Consider the following 7,590-nt stretch of genomic DNA (forward strand, 5'->3'; position numbering starts at 1 on the left):
CTGGTTCCTCTGCTGGCTGCCACTGCACCAATACCACAGGGGCAGAGGTGGCTGGTCTTCCAGCCCAGCTCAGCTGAGCTGGCTGGGGCACCACCTGTCTTGTGTGAAGAGGACATGGTGACAAATGGGATTAATCACATGCACCACCATGGCGGAGAAAGGGAGAGAAGGGCCTATCCTTTTTTTTTTTTTTTTTTAAATTACAACACTTTATTGCAGCATCAGCAAAGGTCAGCCTTTTTTTTTCATTTTAGATATTTTATTTTTCCAAATTTGTTACTCATCAGGAGTGACTGAAATAAAAAATATAATTGAGTACCATCATCATCATGGAAATGATTTTAAGATAAAATTGGTCAAATTAGTGTTATTGCTTCCAATTTTCAACCAGTAAATAGTTACCATTGATAAGTAGACAGCCATGAGCCTGTTGAGAATGTTCAATATATGTTATATAATACCACATATTGGGAGGGAAACTAGGAAATAAATTATGTGTACTTCTTGATTTCATTGTATAAGACAAGCCCCAAAGCACCACCCATGCCTCTGAGAACACTGGACCATGAATCCTTGAAAAAAGCTTTGCCTCCTTCATCAGGAGGGATCTTCCTCCAGCAGTCAATGTGCTGGTGTACATGATGTCAGTTCGGTTGGGCCCTGACTGCATCATCATGCCACACGAACAGTGTCAAAGGGATAGGAAGTCAACCCAGCAATGGCAGTGACAGTTGCAATCATCCAACTGATGATGATGTGAGTATTCCTGGGATCTGGAAGCATTCCCTTTGCAGTGTCACAGATACTGAAGTAGGCAGCTCGTTGGATGATAATACCCTGGACAGACACATTAAAGCCTTGGTACAGGCCCCTAAGCCCATCAGATTTGTAGAGCTTAACCACACAGTCACCAAGGCCTCTGAATTCCCTTTCTGCTCCAGGTTTACCTCCATCACTGCTAGACGGGTACGAGCAAAATCAAGAGGGTACACAAAACACAAGGATGTGGCCCCAGCAGCACCACCTGATGCCAGATTCCCTGCAAAGTAGCGCCAAAACTGGGTCCTCTTGTCCATAATACCCAGGAAGATCTGATTGTATTTATCTTTGAAGGCAAAGTGGAGAGCCTGGATGGGGAAGTATTGAATGACATTGGCCAGGTTACCACGCCAGAAGGACAGGACTCCCTGCTCCTTGGGGATACGGACCATGCAGTCTAATAATGCCTTTGCATTGCTTATCCACAGTGATTTGCTTGCTGGTATGTTGTACCTGCAGCAGCAGCTTGAGTAGCTTGATGGGCACTACTGCGGTCTCAGAGATGGCTGTGGCCACTCCACCTGCCAGGAAGTCCTTGATGAAGGACACAGCGGCATCTGTCATGTTCAAAGGAAAGAGGAGGCACATGACTGCAGGACAGGAGTAGGCCATGAACTGGTTTTGATTCCAGGATTGTGGGCCAATATTCTTTTTTTATTATGCAACTAGATTCAATTTGCTAAAGTTTTGGAAATAATGATTACAATTATGTTCACAAGAGGTTGGTGTCTGTGCATTTCTTATAATGACTTTGTCTGATTTTGGTATCAGTGTAATGCTGGTCTTGTACAATTGAGAAGTGTTTCCTCTATTCAATTTTATGGAGAAATTTAGGAATAATAATTTTTATTTCCTCCTTAGATGTTTGGTAAAATTCACAAGTGAAATCATTTGGGCCTGGACTTCACAAGTGAAGACATTTGTTGTAGGAAGGTTTTTAATTATGAGTTCAATTTATTTTATAGCTGTAGAGCTATTATCTATTTATCCTTGAATGAGCTTTTGGTACTTTGTGGCTTTCAAAGGATTTGTTTATTTCATCTTTCCTGTGAAATATATTGACATAAAAGTGCTCATAAGGTTTGCTTCTTATCCTACTAATATCTGTAGTATCTCTGGTGATGTCATCTCTCTGATTCTCTATAGTAATAATTTTTGTTTTCTCTTTTCTCCCCTAAATCCATCTGGTGGGAGACTTGTCAATTTTATTAATCTTTTCAAAGAACCAGGTTTAGGTTACACTCCTCATTTTCTCTATTGTTTTCCTGTTTTCTATTTTGTTGATTAACACTTGGATCTTTATTTTTCCTTCATTTTGCCTACTTTGACTCAAACTGCTATTTTTTTCTAGTTTCTTAAGGTAGAATCTGAGGCCATTGATTCGGTGTGTTCCTTCTTTTCTAATGTAGCCATTTAGTGCAACAAATTTTTCCCTATGTTCTGGTGGCATCCCACAAATTTTGATATGTAGTGCCTTCATTTTCATTCAGTTCAAAATAATTTCTAATTTCTTTTTTGAATTCAAAAACTAATTTATCCCACAGTTCTCACTGTAGTCCATTTGGGCTGTAATAGCAGGAATACCATAGACTTGATAGCTTAAAAACAACAGAAAATTATTTCTTACAGTTCTGGAGGCTGGTAAGTCCAAGATCAAGGAACCAGGGGAATTAGTAGTGTTTGTTGATGGTCCCCTTCCTAATTCATAGATGGCAGTCTTCTTTCCATGTCCACACCTGGTGGAAAGGGTCAAGGGGACTATCTGGGGTCCCTGTTATAGGGTCACTAATGCTATTCATAAGAGCTCTGCCCTTGTGACCCAATCATCTTTCAAAGACCCTACCTCCAAATACCCTCATGTTGAGGATTAAGTTTCAACATATAAATTCAGAGAAGACAAGCAATCATTGATCTATAAGAGAAGGACAAGATAACAAAACGGACAGTGTTCTCAAAATATATGGATGGACTTTCAAAATGATGTCGTGTCAGAGGCCCAAAGTACAGAGCTAACTACATAATTTCTTTTCAAAAAGCCTTCCATTGTATCCTAGTGCCTTTGGAATAAATCTCAAATTATTTTGCTTCTAGAATTTGAGGCTCTTGTGATTTGGCATCTGATCAGCCTTTCAGTCTTATTTTCTACAACTCACAGTTACTTGAACAAACTATATTAGCCAAAAAATTTCCTGTGTGCCCTGTGATTTCCTAAGTTCCTTTTCTTATGTTTTTCTCTCTAAATAAACTCATCCACCACCCTTACTACCCCCAATAATAATCCCCATCTAAAACACCACTTACTCCAGGAAGTGTTCCTGGATTACATTTGTCTGAGGCCCACTTTTTCTTTTTCTTTCTTCTCTTTCTTCTCCTTCTTCTCTCTCTCTCTCTCTTTCTTTTTTTTTTTTTTGGCAGTTTTTTCAGCCAGGGCTGGGTTTGAACCTGCCACCCCTGGTATATGGAGCCAGCACCAGGCACCACCCATGAGGCCTTCTTTTGTTCCCCTGAACTCTCATATCAATTTTGTTAGATTCCTATTGCTGACATAACAATTTACCACAAAGTTAGTAGCGTAAAACAATACAAACTTATTCCTTACAGTTCTACAGGTCAAAAGTCCAGACAGGCTAGGTTCCAAGTTTCACAAGGTTAACATCAAGGTGTTCTCCAGCTAGGCTCTTACTTGGAGGCTTTGGGAAGAATTATCTTCCAATATCATTCAAGTTGTTTGTAGAATCCAGTTTCTTGTGGTTTTAGGACTAGATTCCACCTTTTCTTGGACTGTCATCTGAGGCCCTTACCCACTTAGCTCCTAGAACCCTCTCCATTTCTGTCATGCTTGGGATGTCTCTGATTTTTCTTCCTACTGAATCTCTTTTCTTCCAGCCAGAGAAAGTTCTCTGTTTTTATGGGCTCATTTGGACCAACCCAGTTAATTCAGGATGGTTTCCCATTTTTGTATCCATAATCTTTTCTTTTACAAAGTCTTTTCTTTTTTCCATGTAAGAAAACATAACATATTCACAAGATCAACAAAGCGATCATTCTCTCAACCACAGAACTCAACTTGAACCTCATTTTCTACCTGCCATTTCAGTTGTTTGCATGTTTGTCTGGATTCCTTTTCTAGACTGTAAGCCCTTGGAGAACAGAAAGTGCATCTTATTCATCATCGTATTACCCAAAACACCTGGGACTGGCACACACTAATTAATTACTAGATTCAGGCTGAAGGAATAAAATATAATGGTTTTCCCTAAAAACTACAGGATATATAAGATCAGACAATTAAGGTCATGAACTCATTCTAGAAAAAGTGCTACATACCTCATTGCTGAATATCACTACAGTCACCTTCAAAGTACTCCCCTTGGGAAGCTATGCACTGACACCAGCAATTAAGTTCATGAATTCATCCTAGAAAATGCTACATAACTCATTGCTGAGTATCACTATGATCACCTTCAAAGTACCCCCCTTGGCCTTCTGGTGATTATAGTGACATTCAGCAGTGAGATATGTAGCACTTTTTTTAGGATGAGTTCACAATTAATTTTACAATTTCATATATAGTGTTCATTCATAATTCATTGAAGATATTTCTGGGTGACCAAAGAACTAAATGGGTACTCTGGTTTGCATATAGTAAATTTCACCTTACCAAGTCTCATGTTGAAAGTTGATCCCTAATGTTGGAGGTGGTGCTTGGTGAGAAGTGTCCCAGTTGTGGGGGTGGATCCCTTTAGAATGCCTTGGTGAATGAGAGAGTTCTTGCTCATTAGTTCCATGAGAATTGTTTATTGAAAAGAGCCTAGTACCTCCTGCTCTTTCTCTTTTGCTTCCTCTCTCATCATATTATGTCTGCTCCTTTTCACTTTCTCTGAGTGTAAGCCTCTTAAAGCTGTCACCAAAAGCAGATTTGATGTCATGCTTCTTCTTTCTTTTGTTTTTTTTTTTTTGTTGGTATGAAATGGTATTTTTTTTTATTGTTAAATCATAGCTATGTACATTTGTGCAGTCAAGGGGTACAATGTGCTGGTTTTATATACAATCTGAAATATTCTCATCAAACTGTTCAACATAGCCTTCATGGCATTTTCCTAGTTATTGTATGTAGACATTTGTATTCTGCATTTAGTTTTGCGTGTACCCATTCTAAGATGCACCGTAGGTATGGCCCCACCCATTATCCTCCCTCCACCCCAACCTCCCCCCTCCCTTACCCTCCTTTGGCTCTTTCCCCATATTCTTGAGCTATAGTTGGGTTATAGCCTTCATATGAAAGCTATAAATTAGCTTCATAGTAGGGCTGAGTACATTGGATACTTTTTCTTCCATTCTTGAGATACTTTGCTAAGAAGAATATGTTCCAACTCCATCCATGTAAACATGAAAGAGATAAAGTCTCCATCTTTCTTTAAGGATGCATGATATTCCATCGTGTACATGTACCACAGTTTGCTAGTCCATTCGTGGGTTGATAGGCACTTGGGCTTCTTCCATGACTTAGCAATTATGAATTGGGCTGCAATAAACATTCTGGTACAGATGTCTTTGTTATATTGTGATTTGTGGTCTTCTGGGCATATAACTAGTAAAGGAATTTTAGGATCGAATGGCAGGTCTATTTTTAGATCTCTAAGTATTCTCCAAACATCTTTCCAAAAGGAACATATTAGTGTGCATTCCCACCAGCAGTGCAGAAGTGTGCCCTTTTCTCTGCATACATGCCAACATCTCTGGTTTTGGGATTTTGTTATGTGGGCTACTCTTAATGGGGTTAGGTGATATCTCAAAGTAGTTTTGATTTGCATTTCTCTGATGATTAAGGATGATGAGCTTTTTTACATGTGTCTGTAGATCGTGCGTCTGTCTTCTTTAGAGAAGCTTCTCTTCAAGTCCTTTGCCAGCCCTGAGATGGGATCACTTGTTTTTTTCTTGCTAATACGTTTGAGTTCTCTGTGGATTCTGGTTATTAAACTTTATTGGAGGTATAACCTGCAAATATTTTCTCCCTTTCTGAGGGCTGTCTGCTTGCTTTACTTACTATGCTCTTGGCTGTGCAGAAGCTTTTTAGTTTGATCAAGTCCCAGTAATGTATTTTTGATACTGCTTCAATTGCCTGGGAAGTCCTCCTCATAAAATATTCACCCAGGCTGATTCCTTTAAGAGTTTTCCCTACACTTTCTTCAAGTATTTTTATAGTTTCATGTCTTAAGTTTAAATCTTTTATCCAGTGAGAGTCTATCTTAGTTTATGGTGAAAGGTGTGGGTCTAGTTTCATTCTTTTACAGATCGCCAGCCAGTTCACCCAGCACCATTTGTTAAATAGGAAATCTTTTCCCCACTGAATTTTTTTAACTGGCTTGTCAAAGATCAAATAACGGTAAGTAGCTGGATTCATCTCTTGGTTCTCTATTCTGTTCCAGATATCTACTTCTCTGTTTTTGTGCCAGTACCATGCTGTTTAGATCACTATTGATTTATAGTACAGTCTCAGGTCTGGTAGCGTGATTCCTCCTGCTTTGTTTTAATTTCTGAGTAATGTCTTGGCTATTCGAGTTTTTTTCTGCTTCCATATAAAACGAAGTATTATTTTTTCAATATCTTTAAAGTATGACAGTGGAACTTTAATAGGTATTGCGTTAAAATTGTATATTGCTTTGGGTAGTACAAACATTTTAACAATGTTGATTCTTCCCAGCCATGAGCATGGTATGTTTTTCCATTTGTTAATATTTTCAGCTATTTCTTTTCTTAGAGTTTCATAGTTCTCTTTATAGAGATCTTTCACGTCCTTTGTTAGATAAATTCCCAAATATTTCATCTTTTTTGGCACTACTGTGAATGGGATGGAGTCCTTAACTGTTTTTTCAACTTGACTATTGTTGGTATATATCAAGGCTACTGATTTATGAATGTTGATTTTGTAACCTGAGATGCTGCTGTATTCCTTGATCACTTCTAAGAGTTTTGTAGTAGAGTCCCTAGTGTTTTCCAGATATACTATCATATCATCTGTGAAGAGCGAAAGTTTGATCTCTTCTGACCCTATATGGGTACCCTTGATCGCCTTTTATTCCCTAATTGCAATGGCTAAAACTTCCATTACAATGTTAAAGAGCAATGGAGACAATGGGCAACCTTGCCTGGTTCCTGATTTAAGTGGAAATGATTTCAATTTAACTCCGTTCGAAATGATATTGGCTGTGGGTTTGCTGTAGATTGCCTCTATTAGTTTAAGAAATGTCCTTTCTATACCAATTTTCTTAAGTGTTCTGATCATGAAGGATGGTGGATATTATCAAAAGCTTTTTCTGCATCAATTGACAGAATCATGTGGTCTTTACTTTTTAGTTTGTTTATGTGCTGAATTACATTTATAGATTTACGTATATTGAACCAGCCTTGAGACCCTGGGATAAGTCCTACTTGGTCATGGTGCATAATTTTTTTGATTTGTTGTTGGATTATGTTCGTTAGGATCTTATTGAGTATTTTTGCATCAATATTCATTATTGATATTGGTCTATAATTTTCTTTTCTTGTTGGTCTTTCCCTGGTTTAGGGATCAAGGTGATGTTTGCTTCATAGAATGTGTTGGGTAGTATTCCTTCTTTTTCTATATTTTGGGAGAGGTTTAGTAATATAGGTACTAGTTCTTCTTTAAAGGTTTGGTAGAATTGTGATGTAAAGCCATCTTGTCCTGGGCTTTTCTTTTTAGGGAGATTTCGTATAGTTGATGCTATTTCAGAACATGATATAAGCCTG

The 7,590-nt window shown here is 38.3% G+C and overlaps 1 pseudogene; it reads right to left on the reverse strand.

The window, feature by feature from the left end:
* Positions 1 to 491: 491 nt before the first annotated feature.
* LOC128577600 (ADP/ATP translocase 2-like) lies at positions 492 to 1,442 on the reverse strand (annotated as a pseudogene).
* Between the last annotated feature and the right edge of the window lie 6,148 nt (positions 1,443 to 7,590).

The sequence above is a fragment of the Nycticebus coucang genome, chromosome X (assembly GCF_027406575.1).
Source record: "Nycticebus coucang isolate mNycCou1 chromosome X, mNycCou1.pri, whole genome shotgun sequence".
NCBI classification, from domain to species: domain Eukaryota; kingdom Metazoa; phylum Chordata; class Mammalia; order Primates; family Lorisidae; genus Nycticebus; species Nycticebus coucang.